Here is a 19,528-nt window from a genome sequence, read left to right as displayed (position 1 = left end):
ATAGAGCCTCTGCAGTGATGGAGCATCTGTGTCTGAGCTGAAATCTTCCCAACGACTCCCACAGCACCGGTTTCTCTGTCCTCCCAGGTCTCCTCCTAAATGGGTCCTTTCCTATCACCCTGTTTAAAATCACATACTCCCATGCCCACCCTACCTCCAGGCACCCCTCTCTCCGCCTCTTCTCACCATCTAACCTATAACAGACAATCAACAAAATGCAGGAGTAAAATTTCTTCTTCCTATCTCCCAACTAAGAGGGTAGGGATTTCTTTGTTCTTGTCTGTTTTATTCCTTTTGATATTTCTAGACCCAGAAATATCTAGAAATATCTAGTCTATAGAAGGCACTCAGTCAATATTAGTTGGATGGATGATTGACAACTGAAGCTGTTTCTCCCCTCGTGTGTAATAATCTCTCACTATTCTCATCTCTTTGCTAAAAAGTTGCTGCAGTTGCTTGTTTTCCTGTTAGATTAGCTACAGAGGAATTGAAGTCAAAAGGGCCTGGGGTCACTCTGGATGGAAAGAGGATATTTCCTGCAGGACTCAAGGTGGCAGTAGGGTAAAATCTCTAATTTAGGGACTCCCCCGGTGGTCCAGTGGCTAAGAGTCCACGCTCCCAATGCTGGGGACCTGGGTTCAATCCCTAGTCAGGGAGTTAGCTCCCACATGCTACAACTAAGAGTTTACATGCTGCAACCAAGACCCGGCACAGCGAAATAAAAGATATTTTTAAAAAATTCTCTAATTCAGACTAAAAGATGGTGAATGAGAGTGCTAACCAGTCCCCTGAAACTCTCACAAATATGAGGGATTGTATGGATACTAAACTCCACCCATAGGATGAGATGGGGGCTGTAGTGGTTTTAGACAAATTTTAAGATGACTGAACACAGGAAGCAGGAAGATTTGGAATTTGAGGTTACACAAAAAGGATGACACACCCCAGTAACCCAGAGCTGATGCACTGAGAATTCACAGGATGACAGAATAAGGCATGAAGGCACAAGGTGGAAAGCAAACTTGTCCATGTATCCAGAATGTTACTAAGTGCTTTGTGGAGGAATCCACCTGAAATCTGCCTCCATTTACACATGAAGACACTGAGATGCAGAATCGCGTGTCTTGAGCAAGTTCATAGCCAAGCCCATGACACGTGGCTGAACTGGGTATACACCATAGTTTTGCACTCCATCACGGATCTGCTCAGAGGCTATCCAGGGTCGGCCCATGTACCGTGTGTGTATAATCCATACTTTCCTGTCGAGTTTATGACTAAGTGTCAATAAGATTGAAGCAGCAGGTGGGGCAGAGTTCAATACCGGCAAAGAGCTGTCTTGTCTGGGAGATCATTCAGCCCAGAACTCAAATCCCAGTGCTGTCAGGGCCCAGCTCCACAGTCTTAGAGAAGCTCATTCGGCCTCAGTTTTCTTGTCTGTCAAAGGCTGAGGATGATACCTACTCCATAGGCTGCTGCAGGGATGACATTTCAGAGAAAACCTTCAGCAGAGTCCTGGAACATAGTAAGTCCTTGATAATTGGTACCTTCACATTTTTGCAATAGCAGAAGTTTTGAATTTCTGTTTCTTGCACAAAGGCTTAAAATAGTTTAGTTACAACATCTTAGATTAGCTATTAAGTCTAACAGCTTTTTAACCAGTTAGACAGGTTACTTCGTGTTGTTCATTTTTTCTGCATTAGTCATGAAGACTGGAGGCCAAAGCACTCATTGCTTTCCCCCAACATTTCTCAAAGTAAAATTGCAAACTTGCAGCCAAATTGGAAGACTTGGACGTTGATCACCCCCCCATTACCCACTGCCCGGCTCCTACTGTTAACATCCTTCTGGACTTACTTTATCACCAATCTACTCACTATCCAACCCTCACCCAGGCCAACCCAGCCATCTCCTTTTTATGCATTTCAAAGTAAGCTGCAGGCATTCATGTTTGGATACTTCAGCATACCTATCTCAGATTAGAGTTTAATGCTTGTTTACATGTTTTAATCCCTGAATTTTGACCTAAAAGGTACATTGGAGATCATTCAGTCTTATTCCCTTCACTCCATAGATGTGGAAACTGAGCCAGTTCATCTGTTTTCTGGAAATGGCATTAGCTTTGAGAGGGATGATCCCCCAACAATATTCAGAGCCAAGTTTTAGCATTTTCTCCATTTCATTTTTTAGATGTTTGTGCTTTTTTCTTTTTCAAGACTAATTTTTTTCGGAGCATGTCTTACTATAAAATTGATGCACCAATTGCCTTAGTCAAGTCCTGAGCCAGGTGACCACACTTTTCCCTAAATCCTGCAGTTCCCCCAAATGGAACCAACAAAGGGAACCACCACGGAGCTTCCAGAGCAGTGCACCTGAGCCCTTGGAGTGATGGAATTGAGGTGTGTGGAGAGCGAGGGGTGGGGGGCTTCTGGGGTTCCCAAGCAGGCCCTCCAGCCTTGAGATGCCATGTGCTTAGTACAAATGTGACCACTTTCCACGTCCGCCTTGTTGAGAAAGGATTGGGAAGTAGGGCCCCACCCAGTAATTTGACGGTCTTCCCTGATAGCTCAACTGGTAAAGAATCTGCTTGCAATGCAGGAGACCCCGGTTTGTATTCTTGGGTCGGGAAGATCCACTGGAGAAGTGATAGGCTACCCACTCCACTATTCCAGCCTGGAGAATTCCATGGACTGTATAGTCCACGGGGTCACAAAGAGTTGGACACAACTGAGCGACTTTCACTTTCACTCCATGAAAGCAACATGTCAACCGTTAACAGATTCCAGTTACCTCCTCTTGACTGTACTACTTTTGTGAACGACAATCTTAAATCTCTAGAGAAGGCTGTGAAAAACTAGTTTGGATGCCACCTAGTCTACACTGGGGTCTTCTTACTTATTTTTGTCTGTGCTGGGTCTTTGTTGCTGCAAGAGCTTTTCTCTCGTTGCAGTGAGCAGGGGCTACTCTCTAGTTGCAGTGCATGGGCTTCTCATTGCAGTGGCTTCTCGTTGCAGAGCAGGGGTTTTATGGCACGAGGGCTCAGTAGTTGCCGCTCCTGGGCTCCAGAGCACAGGCTTGGTAGTTGGTGTGAATGGGCTTGGTTGCTGCACCACGTGTGGGATCTTCGCAAATCAGGGATCGAACCGGTGTCTCCTGCATTAGCAGGGGATTCTTTACCACTGAGCCACCAGGGAAGCCCCTACATTGGGGTTTAAACAGAGGGTAAATTACACACCAGCCTTGATTGCAAAGAGAGCCCCAGTGTTCTTCACCAAGCTTCTGGGAGTGGGAGGGTGGGACGTTAGGACTGATACAGTTTGGGGTTTTGGGGGGTGTGGTGGGGAGGTTTGTTTTTTGTTTTTGGCCACACTGCATGACTCCTGGGATCTTGGTTCCCCAAACTGCCAGGGGTCGAACCCAGGCCTGGCAGTGCCAGGGAATTCCAGAACTGATACAGCTAGGTGGATTGTAGATGAGTTGCTAGCCCCCTACCCCTCCAGGAGAATACGGGTTTCTGTCTGGGGCCTGACAGGAGTCCCTGGCCTCAGCCTGGCAGAGCTGAAGGTCAAAGCTCAGGATGAGAGGAAGGACATATCCTTCTCCAAAGCCACGGGCTGGGGGGTAGGGGTGGTGGTCGGGGAGCGGCTGTCTCGGTCCAGTTCTTAAAATCACACAGTATGGGCCTCGTTCGGAGATTCTCCCGCACTGGCCTGCAGCAGCTTCGTGTGTGAACACATCAATGTCCATTGGCAGTGACGACAGAGACAAAAAAGCAACCCAGAGTTTCTTTTCCTTCTGTCTTCACCCCAACTTCAGCAACACCGATGGGGCCTGGCTCCTCCCCCCTCTCCCTCACCTGGCCTTCATTTCAGAGGCCGGAGGCTTGGAACCCGGGTCATTTACCAGCAAGAAGGTAAGTCCGGGGTGGGAAGTACCGATGCCGAGCCAGGCGGTTCGGGGGTGGATAACGTGAGGTCCGCAGGGCTCCGCGCTCTGTAGGGTCCTGTGCTGGGTGTAACACTCTGCTAGCAACCTCTTACAAGTCTTAATCATTGCACCCTCGAACATGTGCTTTGTAAGTGAAGTCCGGGGATGGACTTGCGTTGAGCGGAGCAGGGGCGTGCATCATGTGTGTGCGCATGCGTCTGTGTCTGCGGCGATTTCTGGCTGCCTCATCCTCGGGTTGCGATACCCACGCTCATGAGCACAGGGCTCCAGTGGACTCGTGATACCTGGGGCATCAGTGAGGCTCAAAGTGGGCGCCAGGTAAGCTGCTAGACCTACAACCCAGTCATCAAAGGAGCTGATGGCGCCGAGAAGCTATGCTTTCCTAGAGAAGGAAAGCAGTGACATTCTAAGAAGCACACACAAGGGATCCCATCACGTTTATTCCCACCCTCAGACTTCCCTGCGTTACCAACTACTTATGCAAACAAGGACGACAGAAATGGAAAGAGGGCAGCCATGGGTCCTCCCAACCCTCCCTACTCAACTGAGGATGGAAAATGCTGGTAGGATGTGGGCATATTGAGTGAAAAAAATCAAGTTTACTTTCATGTACTGTTCCCACTGTTCTAGGAAAAACACATACATATATTTTGTTACGTGCAGGTACAAGCTTTGAAATAGAAAGTGTGTCCTTTGGGTGATTTTGTATGTGTTACATGCCATTGTATTTTAAACTGGCATTGCACAATATAAAGATGGATGGTAAAAATTCATGCTGTTAATTCAAAATGATAGCCTTTCCTGAAAATTATAATAGAAAACATCATGACAAGTAGATAGAAAGGAAAAAGCTTTACATCTTTTGCATCTTTGTACCTCTAATGACATTTTTTTTCCTGTTTTTTGAAGTGGCCTCATGCTTATGCTTGTGTATTCTGCACCAAGCCCTGCAAATTACAGAGCCAGCCCAGAATTTGAATTATGGAGCCTAGACATCTGTATTTGAAAGCCTCCTGCTGGAAGATTCTGATATGGCCAGATTCTAGATGCTGGGTTCTATTTCAAAGGCTTCCCAGGATTCTCTTCCTCCATCCACCCTGCCCCTCTCCCCTTGGGCCAGTAAAATCCTGAACACAAGTTTCTCCAAGCACGAAAATTATCTCCTTGCATAGCTGTGGGTCTCTCAAACAGGACTTCAACTATTCTTCAGATGTCCTCAATATTAAGCATAAGGTTGCCCAGCTACTCTGTAAAGGCTGCTCAGTTTTAAATGCACTCCATCCTAACTTCAGAGGCTACACATTTTTCTTCCTTGGAGTCATAAGGTTCTTTCCTATCGGGTTTCCATATGCCCCTCTGATTTCTACGTTTACAATTACAGTCATTTTCCTAATCAACTCCAGGTTTTCCTGGAGCCCTGTTTGTCCTCAAGAAATCCCAGAGGCCCCTGAGCTGCTTCCCTGTTCTGTCTCCAGTGAAGACCACCACACCTGGTCTTGGCAGGACGGACTGGCACTCTACAGCCAAGAGGCCACAGGGCACCCCCTCCCACCTTCATCTCCATCTTGTGGGACCACCCCATCTTCCCCTCTTCTTCCCTCCCCCCGCCATATCCCCCTCATCAATCCCCATTACTTCTTGAAGTGAAACACCATGGGACTCTCCAATTTAATATTTCAACATACACTCCTCTCTTGTCTGGACTGAAGCATCATCCCTAAAATTTAGTCACGCTTTTGATACTTTTGCCCAAAGAAAGGGATCATTTCATCATTTTGAGATCCCTATATTTTTAAAACGCTATGTTAGTCAAATATAGTTGCTTTACAATGTTGTATTTGTTTCTACCGTACAGCAAAATGAATCAGCTATACCTATACATATATCCCCTGTTTTTTTTGGATTTCCTTCTCATTTAGGTCACCACAGAGCACTGAGTAGAGTTCCCTGTACTATACCATAGGTTCTCATTAGTTATGTATTTTATGCATGTGCTCAGTAGCTCACTTATGTCAGACTCTTTGTGAGCCCGTAGACTGTAGGCTGCTAGGCTCCTCTGTCCATGAGATTCTCCAGGCAAGAATACTGGAGTTGGTTGCTATTTCCTACTCCAAGGGATCTTCCCACCCTAGGGAATCAAACCCAAGTCACTTAAGTCTCCTGCATTGGCAGGCACATTCTTTACTGCCTAGGAAGTCCTATTTTATACATAGTAGTGTATCTATGTCAATGCCAACCTCCCAGTTCATTCCACCTCTGGAGAACCCCTATATTTTAAACTTTTTACTTGCATTCTGTCACACAGTAGGCTTTTTGCTTAGACTTATGATGACCCGTATTTGGGGGGACTTTCAAGCAATCTACACTGTTATCAGATCTGTATGTATCAGTACTCATGTCCTTAGAAAGTTAGAGCTTTCAGAGGTGAAGAGAAAGATCATCTAGCCCAACTTTTAGCTTTACTGGTGAGAAAACCATCATGGAGAAGTTGGTGTCATGCTGGCCTGGTATCATTCTTAGTTCTTCTAAAGTACAGCTCAATGCTTTTCCTTCTGCACCAGGCGGCAGCTTCAGTTGTAAAGTTGTTACCAAACTAGGTTTCTCTTCCCCAACGCCCAGCTAGCGAAATGCTGAGACCCCAAGCTCTGCAGCAGAGACGAGGTTTATGTGCAAGGCAACCTAACGTAGAAATGAGAGGAGAAAGTCTCAGATGCACCTCCTGTAAGGAAGGGGTTGAGGTATTTATGGGATGAGCTGGCGTCCCCAGGCGCGGGTACGTGGGGCTCTCGGGGAAAGCTGATGAGAAAGAGGTGCGACCTCTTTGCTCTGCACATGCGCAGCTCAGCCACAGCCTCTGCAAGTTTTAAAAAAGAAGCGCTTGGCAAGGTCTGAGGGTGGAGTTTTCAGCCCTCTAACTATCAAAAGGTCACTGAGTAACACTCACAAAATCTCAGGTGGAGGGTAGACAGTCCTTCCCAGTCTTAACCAGCTCAGCTCCAGCTAGACACAGCTGATCCGGGTTCCTGGAGAACATCTTGTTATTTAGACTCCATGTTGCTTAGAGGACAAGCAGGCTTTTTGCAGCAACAATTGAAACGATCTTGATTAGCGAAGGGAGGTTACAGGTGAAATGGGTTAAACCAGTGGTTACCCACAGTTTCTCAGTCAGTCCCTCTGTGTTCATAGGAGATTGGTTTCAGGGTCTGTGGATGCACAAGTTTCTTAAATAAAGCGGCCCCTTAATACACTGAATACAATCAGTGTCTGGTGTCCTGGGATTCACACCTGCAGATACAGAGGGCCAACTCTGTGTCCATTCCACAGAAGGCAGAAAGTTCCTGGGTTCATGAAAGCATCCACAAGCAAGGAGGGTGGAGCACCCAGTTCCTTGGAGACAGAAGCTCCTATACAGGGGACCCTTCCGGACCTTGCCCAACGTACGTCTTCATCTGGCTGCTGTATCTTTTAAATCTCCTTTATAACAAACTGGTAAAGAATTTTTAAAAAGGTAAAGGAAGACAAAAAAAGGGCAAAGAATGAAGGAAGGGAAGAGTTGAAGGAGAGAGATTGTTCTTCAGTAACGAGGGAAGGAAATAAAGGAAAACATCCAAGAACAGACAAGGGAGATTGTCTTCAACCAGTTCTTATTTCTGATAAAAACTCTCTTATGTGATAAATATTCTCTGGAGTGTAAAACTGAGAGATAAAGAAACTGAGGCTTGGAGAAGTAAATAACTTGAAAATTTTAAGAGGCAAATTCAGTTTTCTTATCTCATCTAAATGATCCCTCAAAGTCCTTCTACCTCCAAGAAGAAATGATAAAATTTCTAGTCTTAATAAATTTAACATCTTTCAGAAGAACAGGAAAAAAAAATATCACCAAAGGGACTTCCCTGGCAGTCCAGTGGTCAAGACTCCATGCTTCAAATGTAGGGAGTGTAGGTTCGATCTCTGGTTGGGGAACTATGATCCCACATGCCAAATGGTGGGTGAAAAATAAAAAATATTTTTAATTAAAAAAATATATCACCAGAGGCAGATACAGATGTGCGAGTTGGACCATAAAGAAGATTGAGTGCCGAAGAAGTGATGCTTTCAAACTGTGGTGCAGGAGAAGACTCCTGAGAGTCCCTTGGCCTGCAAGGAGATCAAACCAGTCAATCTTAAAGGAAATCAACCCTGAATATTCATTGGAAGGACTGAAGCTGAAGCTCTAATACTTTGGCCACCTGATGCAAAGAGCCAACTCACTGGAAAAGACCCTGATGCTGGGAAAGATTGAGGGCAGGAGGAGAAGGGGGCAACAGAGGATGAGATGGTTGGATGGCATCACCAACTCAATGGACCTGAGTTTGAGCAAGCTCCAGGAGACAGTGGAGAACAGAGGCCTGGCGAGTTACAGTCCATGGGGTTGCAGAGTCAGACACAACTGAGCGACTGAACAACAAAAGGCAAAATGAGGTTTCTTCAGAGGATTCTTCTTAAGTGAGCCCAGATCATGGAGGAGAGAGCAAGTCAGAGGCTCTGGATAGTCAACCTTTTAATAACTAAAGTGTCAGTTGTTCCGTCGTGTCCCAATTCTTTGCGACCCCATGGACTGTAGCCCACCAGGCTCCATGTCCATGGGATTTTCCTGGCAAGAATACTGGAGTGGATTGTCATTCCCTTCTCCAGGGGATCTTCCCAATCCAGGGATGGAACCCAAGTTTCCCGCATTGCATGCGGATTCTTTACCATCTGAGCTACCAGGGAAGCCTTTAGTAACTTAAGAAGCAATGTTATTTTGAACTTTGCAGGAACAATGCCAGTGGTAAAAACTGAAATAGCTAGTTTGAGAAAGATGATGATTACCTAGTCTTCAGCATAATGGCCACCACCGTCTCCAACCTACTACCTGTTTCTGAAGTCCTCGTACCCGTTTTTTTTCGTAGACCATCTTCAGAGAAAAAGCAGTGGACACAGCAGTAGGGGCTGGGAGGGGCGGGTGTAGGGGTGGGGGGAGACCTGAACCGCTGCTGTCAGTGAAGACAGGCTGGAGGTGGGAAGAACAGGCAAGGCCAGGCCTGGCAGGACAAGATCAAAGGCTGAAACTGCATTTGGAACATTTACCTGCCAGGTGGCTGTGTCAGGCAGGACTCTGCACCTGGACAGGTAATGGTGGGTGCGTGGAGCTAGATTCATTCTATCTAAGGCGCAACAACATTTGTAGATCAATCTGCTTTGCTCTAAAACTTTTAAGGTGTTTTTCCCTTCGTTACTTCATTTAATCCTCTCAGAACTTTGAGATTTAAGGTTCATTTTTACCAAATTTAGAGAAGAAGCAGCCAGGCTTAGAGAGGACAAATAACTTGCTTGAGGCTATATAAATTCAGATCTCTTTCACCTGTGCCCCCAGTTCTAAAATACCTCCCAGAGCAATATAAAAAATAAAGCCTTTTTTTATTTTTATTTTTTGGTTGTGCTATTCACCTTGAGGGATCTCAGACTTACAGGATCTCAGTTCCCTGACCAGGGACTGAACTCAGGGCAACAGCACTGAAAGCTCAGAATCCTTACCACTAAGCCACCAGGGAACCCCCTAAAGCATTTTTTAAAATCCAAATACAGATGTATGAAATCCTGGAAGCCAACATTGGATGGGCCTTGAAAGAGAAATAATAAAACTCAAGGACTAGCATTGACTTGTAATTAACTGTAGAATTTAATTAAAAAATTTTAAAAAGACTCACTATTATCTAACCTATCACCCTTAAATATAACTGCGTCTTGGCTCTGGAAAAAATGAATAAGAAATTGGTTATAATGATTTTCTCAAGGAAAGGGAACTGGGTGGTTGAGGAATAGAGGAGAAGGTGCTTCTCTGGTGGCTCAGATGGTAAAGAATCATCCTGCAATGCAGGAGAACTGGGTTTGATCCCTGGAAGATCCTTTGGAGAAGGGAATGGCTACCCACTCCAGTATTCTTGCCTGGAGAATTCCATGGACAGAGGAGCCTGGCAGACTACAGCCCATGGGGTCTCAAATAGACACGACTAACACTTTCACACTTCCCATAGTCTTAGTAACTCATTTGTCCTTTTTGCTTTTTGTTCTAGGAACATTTAAATCCTTTTGGAAATATTAAGTGAAATCAAAGCATTGACAGAAAATGCTGGAAAAAATATAACTGTGTCTTGATAAGGAACGTTGCTGTATGTTTGTAACTCAGAATTTCCAATCCACTGCCAGAGTCCCAGTTAACTTACCCACACTTGTTATCTGAGGGCTGTCATGGTGGATGTCATATACTGTGCTTAGTAGCTACTGTACTACTGAGAGTTCCCCTAAACTGAAGTTTCTCTGGTCTACAGAGCATCAGGCCAGCATACATTAATTTACATACCTGCATGCATGTCCTTGCAAGTGAACTTAAGAGCCCTGCTCCTCTACTGGCAGAGATTTGAGTTACAAAGAGGGACACCCCCAACCCCATTCACCCATCCGTTTAACGTTGTGACACCAAGTATTATCGTGCAAAACACTCTCCAGTTGAAGAAAACGTGCTGTTGCATGAACACAGTGGGCAGACGGAGAAACAGGAAGGCTGAGATTAGAGTCTGCTTTATGGTTCTTTTGATGTTTTCTGAACCAACTGTGGAAGCCAGTGAGGCCCTGAGCGAGCGATCAAAGGTGCCTCTGCAGGTTCAGGTTAACAGGGAGCTGGCGAATCAGGACTGCACCTGCCTTCGAACAGCAACACATCCCACCAAGGAAAGTTCATCTTTTAGTCAAACTTGGAGGCGGCGGTCCTTTTAGAAAATGTACACGGGCTAAATTTATTTTTGCTGCGTCTTAGGCCTCTGAAGGGAAAATAATGCTCTGCTTTATAGTCTTCCCATAGAAGTATTTATTTATTTTAAAGCTGATCTTTGCCACATGGTGTATACCACTTAGGACCTCTGGCTCTAACAACTACACAGCCTGGTTTCACAAAAGGTAGATGTTTGGGGATTTGGAAGAGAGGGGTGGAGAGGCACTGTCATAAATCTCTACCTGCCTTTTAAAAACTTCAAATGTTAGGAATTCCCTGGAGGTCCAGTGGTTAAGATTCTGAGCTTTCACTCCTGAGGACCTGGGTTCAATCCTTGGTGTAGGAACTAAGATGCCACAAGCTGTGCAGTGTGGCCAAAAAAGAAAAGAAAAAACTGTGTTATTTGATGAAGCTGTAGCTTTGTCCCAGAGCAGTTACTTCATCTTTATTTGGGGAAATATAGCTTAAAAGACGCTTTTTTTTTTTTTTTTTACAGAGGAAATTGAAAATAGTGCAGAGTAACTGAAGCCACTAGAATAAGTCTAAAGATTCTCACAGTCAAAATAAAAAGCAGAAATGTACTAAACAAGGTAGTAGGCCAAGGTCACAGGCTCAGAAGGCCGATACTTAGAAAGGGAAACAAAACCCATTGGATAGAAGATTCAGTGTTAAGACTTACACAGAGAAACTACAAAACAGATTTCTTGGCCTTGGAGATTTCATTATTTCAGGCCCTGGCTCGTCGTACAGTTTAGGAAATCAGGAGGATGTGTCAAATCCTGCAAGTCTCCCAGAGAAGCAGATGCAGCCAAGAGGAAATGGAGTGGGGAGGGGAGGAGGTGTTGGAGAGCAGAAACATAAGTGCAGGTAGTTGAAAGAGAAAACTTGTATATGATCTGCCAAAGCAACTGTCAGATCTTTACTGAACAGCCTGATAAAAGTAGGATGGTTCCAAGTTGTTTCATTTTAGGCATATTGTGTGCAAAGTGTGAACTTGGGACTTCGCTGGTGGTCCAGTGGCTTAGAATCTAAGCTCCCAATGCACGGGGCCTGAGTTCGATCCCTGGTCAGGGAACTAGATCCCACATGCTGCAAGGAAGACTGAAGATCCTGCGTGCCACAGGTAAGACCCAGTGCAGCCAAATAAGTAAACACATTTTTTTTTAAGTGTGAACTTGCAGAATCTCCTAGGGAACATGGCTTTATTATGGCTGGTATCCACACACAAACTAAACTCAGATGAGTCTAGTTCCTCACCTACACAGTGGGAATAATATCTCTCATCCAGGTTGTGAGGACTAAATGAGATATACACCCAAAGCATTCAAGAGCTATTGTGATAATAATATAACAAAGTGTTCAATAAATATTATATCTTTTATTTTCCAAATCAGTCTAACAGTTTTTGATTTACAGATGCTACCAAGAAAACCATGTTACAGTTGAAAGGACGTTTGATTCAAGAATGTAAAATATGTGATGGTCCAGGTTGAGGAGACTGTACAAATAGGTTAGGGGAAAAGAAAATTTAACTAACAAAATATGTATATACACTGCCCTTTCACAAACTCATGTGAATAAATCAAACTTCAAAACAAAAATCAGGTACTTCCTTGGTAGCCCAGGGGTTACGACTCCACACTCCCAATGCAGAGGACCTGGGTGGTTTGATCTCTGGTCTGGGAACTAGATCCTACATGCCACAACTAAGACCCAGTGTAGCCAAATAAGTTTAAAAGAAAAAAAGAAAGAAATCACTAAAGCAACAAAACATTAGTGATCAGATTAGGTAATGAGACAAAAGTTAACATAAGTTTATTTAAAGTTTACATTGAAAGTTAAAAGACTATCTTTTACTGTATTTCAATCTACTTATAGTCTCTAAAAGCCCTATCCTATTAAAATTTATAAGAATACATGCCTTTAGAGTATTAAATATATATATTAGCAATAATTACCAATAATTTGAGACAAGATAGAAAAGCTGAAATTGTCCTAAGATTGTAAATTTGAGGGGCTTCCCTCATAGCTCAGTTGGTAAAGAATCTGCCTACAATGCAAGAGACCCAGGTTCAATTCCTAGGTCAGGAAGATCCCCTGGAGAAGGAAATGGCAACGACTCCAGTATTCTTGCCTAGAGATTTCCATGGCAGGCCTGGCAGGCCACTGTCCATGGGCTCGCAAGAGTCGGACACAACTTAGCGGCTAAACCACCATAAATTTGAGTGATCCAATCAAATGTGACCATGTTCAAGTTTCAGTCATTTTAATTATAAAAACAAGTTTGGAATATTAGCCAAAAAAACCCAAACTGGCAAGGCTTTCTAAGAATAACAATTTACCTTCTAGAAAAACAATTTACCTTCTAGTTTCCTCTATGGCTTCATTTTCCTTGTCTGTATGGGAATGTTAAATGCGTGTTCTCTTCAAGTCTGAGTAAATTCCTATCATGGGCTTTTATTCCATTTGTAAGTCATTGACCCGGTGCTTCAAAGGTTGTATATTCTTCAGTGTCTATGAAACATTTCAATCAAAAACTGTTTCTTTGACATTTTGTGAAATCCTCATAGTACTTACTGTGGGCTGCATCTCTGGATCATGCTGTCCTTGTTTGTCATCTGTCCAACTGTGACCGTCAACTTTAAGTTACTTTTTTTCATCGCCCGCAGGCATCCATTGAATATTTTGTTTTCAATCTCAGAATCAAACTCATCTCAGATGAAAGTCTGTTTTTTCTCAGTGAGACCATTTAAAACTTGATCTCTGAACATTGCCTTTTACTCTCTGGCTGGGTTCCAGAGATAAACTTTATTTTGGGGTTTGAGCCAAATGCATGTTTACCTTCCTGCAGTGTTAAGTCTATCTGTTAGTGTCCTGGTTTTACATATTTTATGGGCTATACAATATGTATACCATAATGTATACAATATGTACAATATAGTATACAAAATATGTATACCATAGTATGAACCCAAATGGAACTCTCATTGACTAAGTTGACCTGGGTTATAATTTTACAGTAAATTGTTTTTTAACAATAACAAAAGGACACAAATTTTTCTAGGTCTGGAAAAAGAATAAACTGTCAGTTCCCAATGTTCTACTTACAAAGAGAAACAATGGCTAAAGAATAGGGCAATGGTTCCCAAATTTGTCTATGCATTAGAATCACCAAGGGATCTTTAAAAAATTCCCAAACCCAAATCACAGTTGTTTTTAAACCTTTCTGGTGTTTCCAATGCACAGATAAATTTGAGAATTCCTAATTTAGAGTTTAAAAGTAACTAAAGGACCAGTTACTTTCAAAAGGAACTGCAAGGGGGTAAGATGTGCAAGCGTACACCTGGTTGCCTTAGGGCACATCTCACTCTTCAGAAGACAAAGGGTGGCGGAGAGTTGCAGCCTTATTTACCTGAGATGTCAAGGACAGAATTGGGGTTGGTGGAGCAGATGGAAAGTTAGGAGAGGAATCCTGAAAAGGTAGGAGCTGCAGAAGGAGCAAACCTCAAACTCTGAACCTAAACTCTGTCCAAATCCTCGGTCAGCTTATGCAGGGAGATTCCAGTGAATCCACTGAACGGCAGCAACTGGAAGCTGAAGGAAGTGATTAGAGATCTGAGCTACCATCTACTACAGGGGAGAAGGAGTCTGAGGCTTCAGTCCAGCCAAATGAACTGGCTGCCAGAACAAAAATTAACACTCTTCATAGGAATGTAGCAGAATCCAGAGTCCTTATTAATATGTCATCCATAATGTCTACCGTATAATAAAATGTCATCAGACAAGCAAAAGAGCATCAATATATGACTCGTACTGAGGCAAAATGGCATCAAATACTTTAACAAAGCTACAGTAAATAACTTATAAGGAAACATACTCATAATTAATAAACTGATGGGGAATCTAGGCAGAGAAATAGCAATGATAAAAAAGGACTAATTGGGAATTCTGCATGTGAAAAATAGAATAACTAATAGTAAAATTCACTGGATGGCCTTAACACTTTAGAGACAGTAGAAGAGTTAGTGAATTAAAAATTAATACAAACTATCCAATCTGAAGAATAAAGAGAAACGAGATTAAAGAAAAACAGCACCTAAGACAATAATGTAATATAAATCTACTGGACTTCTAGGAGAGAAGAGAAAAAAAATTTTGAAGAAATAATGGCCAGTATTTCCTAAATTTGGTAAAAAACAAAATAAACTTACAGATTCAAGCTCAACAATTACAAGCAGGATAATTACAATTATACCCTTTGTTGTTCAGTTGTGTCCAACTCTTTGCAGCTCCATGGACTGCAGCATGCCAGGCTTCCATGTCCTTCACTATCTCCCAGTTTGCTCAAACTCATGTCCATCGAGTAGGTGATGCTATCCAATCATCTCATCCTCTGTTGTCCCCTTCTCCTCCTGCCCTCAATCTTTCCCAGCATCGGGGTCTTTTCAGATGAGTCAGCTCTTCCCATCAGGTGGCCAAAGTATTGGAGTTTCAGCTTCAGCATCAGTCCTTCCAATGAATATTCAGGACTTATTTCCCTTAGTTGGACTGGTTGGATCTCCTTGCAGTCCAAGGGACTCTCAAGAGTCTTCTCCAACACCACAGTTCAAAAGCATCAATTCTTCGGTGCTCAGCTTTCTTTATAGTCCAATTCTCACATCCATACATGACTACTGGAAAAACTATAGCCTTGACTAGACGGACCTTTGTTGGCAAAGTAATGTCTTTGCTTTTTAATGTGCTATCTAGGTTGGTCATAACTTTCCTTCCAAGGAGTAAGCGTCTTTTAATTTCATGGCTGCAGTCACCATCTGCAGTGATTTAGGAGCCAGAAAAATAAAGTCAGCCACTATTTCCACTGTTTCCCCATCTATTTGCCATGAAGTGATGGGACCGGATGCCATGATCTTAGTTTTCTGAATGTTGAGTTTTAAGCCAACTTTTTCACTCTCCTCTTTCACTTTCATCAAGAGGCTCTTTAGTTCTTCTTCACTTTCTGCCATAAGCATGGTGTCATCCGCATATCTGAGGTTATTGATACTTCTCCCGGCAATCTTGTTTCTAGCTTGTGCTTCTTCCAGTCCAGTGTTTCTCATGATGCACTCTGCATATAAGTTAAATAAGCAGGGGGACAGTATACAGCCTTGACATACTCCTTTTCCTATTTGGAACCAGTCTGTTGTTCCATGTCCAGTTCTAACTGTTGCTTCCTGACCTGCATACAGGTTTCTCAAGAGGCAGGTCAGGTGGTCTGGTATGCCCATCTCTTTCAGAATTTTCCACATCATAGCCAAACTGCAGAAATGCAAAGATGAAAGAGCCAGAGAAAGACATTAGATACAAAAGAACAATGATACAAGTGAAAACTGATGGCTCTTTAGAAACCATGGAAATCAGACAATACCTTCAAGTGACGGAAAAAACAATCTAGCATTCTATCTTTAGTGAAACTATCTTTCGAAGATGAAAGTAAGAGCCATTTTCAATGAAAAAAAATAAGACCGATTAGTCACCAGCAGCCCTGCACAATTCTCGAGAAAATTCAAACCGAAGAGAAATGACATGTCATTTGGACTCGCAAGGAATGAAGAATATCGAAATGGCTCAGATGTTTAGATGACACCACCTTTATGCCAGAAAGCGAAGAAGACCTAAAGAGCCTCTTGGTGAAAGTGAAAGAGGAGAGTGAAAAAGTTGGCTTAAAACTCAACATTTAGCAAACTAAGATCATGGCATCTGGTCCCATCACTTCATGGCAAATAGATGGGGAAACAGTGGAAACAGTGACAGACTTTATTTTGGGGGGCTCCAAAATCACTGCAGATGGTGACTGCAGCCATGAAATTAAAAGACTCTTGCTCCTTGAAAGAAAAGCTATGACCAACCTAGACAGCATATTAAAAAGCAGAGACATTACTTTACCAACAAAGGTCCATCTAGTCAAAGCTATGCTTCTTCCAGTAGTCATGTATGCATGTGAGAGCTGGACTATAAAGAAAGCTGAGCACCAAAGAACTGATGCTTTTGGACTGTGGTGTTGGAGAACTCTTGAGAGTCCCTTGGACTGCAAGGAAATCCAACCAGTCCATCCTAAAGGAAATCAGTCCTGAATATTCATTGGAAGGACTGATGCTGAAGCAGAAACTTCAATACTTTGGCCAGCTGATGTGAAGAACTGACTCATTGGAAAAGACCCTGATGCTGGGAAAGATTCAAGGCAGAAGGGCATGACAGAGGATGAGATGGTTGGATGGCATCACCAACTCTAGAGATATGAGTGAGTAAGCTCTGGGAGTTGGTGATGGACAAGGAAGCCTGGCGTGCTGCAGTCCATGGGGTCACAAAGAGTCGGACACGACTCAGCGACTGAACTGAAATATAAAATAAATACTATATACAGACATAGCTTGTTTTTATTGCCCTTTGCTTCATTGTGCTTTGCAGATGTTGTATTTTTTATGTCAAGTCTATCAATGCCACAGCATTTGTTCACTTCATGTCTCTGTGCTACCTTTTGGTAATTCTCACAGTATTTCAAATTATTTCATTTGTATCATATTTGTTATAGTTATCTGTAATCATTGATCTTTTTTATTCCTGCCTTTGGCCACACCTCTGCGGCTTATGGGATTTTCGTTCCCCAACCAGGGATCAAATCCATGCCCTTGGCAGCAAAAGCAGAGTCCTAACCACTGGACCACCAAGGAATTTCCTCAGTTGATCTTTGATGTTATTAAGTGTTGTAAAGTGATTATGACTTGCTGAAAGCTGAGATGATGGTTAGTTACTTCTTAGCAAATAAAGTATTTTTAAATTAAGTTATATACTTTTTTATTGGATTAATGATTCTATACACTTAATACAGTATAAACATAACTTCTATATGGATTGGGAAACCAAAAAATTTGTGTGACTCACTTTGTGCTATTCATGTCATTGTGGAGGTCTGGAACCAAACCCACAATATCTCCAAGGTATGCCTGTATACATTCTCTTTTCTCTTATTTTTTGAAAAAAGACATAGTCCTGTTTCAAACAAAAATTATGACATACTGTTGATCAGTTATAGCCAAAATATATATAAAAACAAACAAAAAAGAAGAGAGTAAATGGAACTGTACTGTTGCAAGTTTCTATATTTTTTATGAGGTTGTGTAATATTAATTCAAAGTTGATTATGATAAATCAAAAATGTATATTGTAATCCCGTAAGAACAACCATTAAAAACAATATAGTTTGAAAGAGAATAGGAAACTTACAACAACATATGTAAAATATTCAACTAACCCCAAAAAAGGCAGGAAAAGAGGAACAGGGGGAGGGAAAAAAAAATCCAAATGGTAAACTGAACTCAAGCATATCAATAGTTATATTAAATATAAATCAACCAAACACAAAGTAAAAGGCAAGAGATTGTTAGGCTAAATTAAAAAGCAAGACCCAAATACATTCTATTCTTAAAGAGATAAGCTTTAAACACAAATTAAAAATAAACAGGAAAAGATATACCATCCGGATACTAAGCATAAAAATTATTTCTATTTGTCTCCGACTTGAATAAATATTACATGTACTTTTCCAGTTATGTTTATTATATACCAGTTATTTATCCACCAGATCTATTCAGGGTGATTTTTCTTTTTTAATGTTTGGGTTTCATTTGACCCTTGACATTTATTTTTCTTCTAAATCACTTATATGACTGCTTCCTCCTGCTCCCCCCACTGTATGATTAATGAAATATCTTATCAAGGGAAGCCTTTCAGGATTTGCTGGCCTCCCTTATCTGCACTCAAAGAATTCCAGCCTTTGATCTAAGCTATTAAAGCCAGTAATGATTCTTAATTGCCTGCAGTTTATTTCATTTTTGTTTACTTTGTTCCTTTTATATATTTTATTTCATTTTTGGTTTTGTCTATTTCTATGACTCTGAGCTGGGCCCAGGCCACGTCAGCCTGATGTGCCTTCATTACTGACTCCCTCTCAGACTGGAGCATCTGCCTTTTCCTCCCTTGGTTTTCTTTCAACTCTTAGTTGTCCTCATCAGTTTTTCTCCTCCAGTTAGAAAAGAGTTTAGCTCTTTTTACGGTAGGGACCTTCTAAACAGAATTTCAAAATTAGACAAACTTGAGTTTGCAAGAATTTTTCTACATTCTTTAAACAATACTGAAGCTCTAATGCTCCCTCAAACTTAGACAATTCATAGCTGGGGCAGGGCTGGAAAGAACATGACTATAATAACAAAGAAACTTCATACTAAGCATGACTACAAAGAATGGTTTTGTGGCATGTGACAAATCCACTCAACCATGTAAGTGAAAGGAACACCACCAATCCCCTTCTAGCCACCCTGGCTTCATAAAGAATTGCCTATTCCAACAAACTCCACTTGTGTCAGGCACCACTTTTCACAAACCACGACCTTAGAAAAGAAACCTAATAAATTAACAATTATTTGGCAACATAATAACAGAGTTGGAGACACAACTCTGCTGTTTTAACCATTTTAGACAGTGCTTTGAAAAATGATTTTAAACGTAAAGGCCTTACCAAACTGGACCACTGAACAAAAATTATTTTAGAAGGTAACATGACAGAGGCAATACTAAGAACTGCTTGGGTTGTTGTTTCCTTCTGAAAACTTAAGGCTGCAATCTGGTGCTTCGAGACTTTCCTTTTCAACATGGGTCACAGCTTAAAATATGCAGTCTAGACCACCAAGGGATTTTTGGTTAGCTAAACACCCATGGAAATGATTCATTTCATTTGTCATGCAGTTTTTAAGTAAAGAT

The sequence above is a fragment of the Giraffa tippelskirchi genome, chromosome 14, assembly GCF_054371585.1.
Source record: "Giraffa tippelskirchi isolate mGirTip1 chromosome 14, T2T-mGirTip1v1.2.pri, whole genome shotgun sequence".
Classification (NCBI taxonomy): Eukaryota; Metazoa; Chordata; class Mammalia; order Artiodactyla; family Giraffidae; genus Giraffa; species Giraffa tippelskirchi.
Note: the sequence above shows the minus strand (reverse complement) of the source record.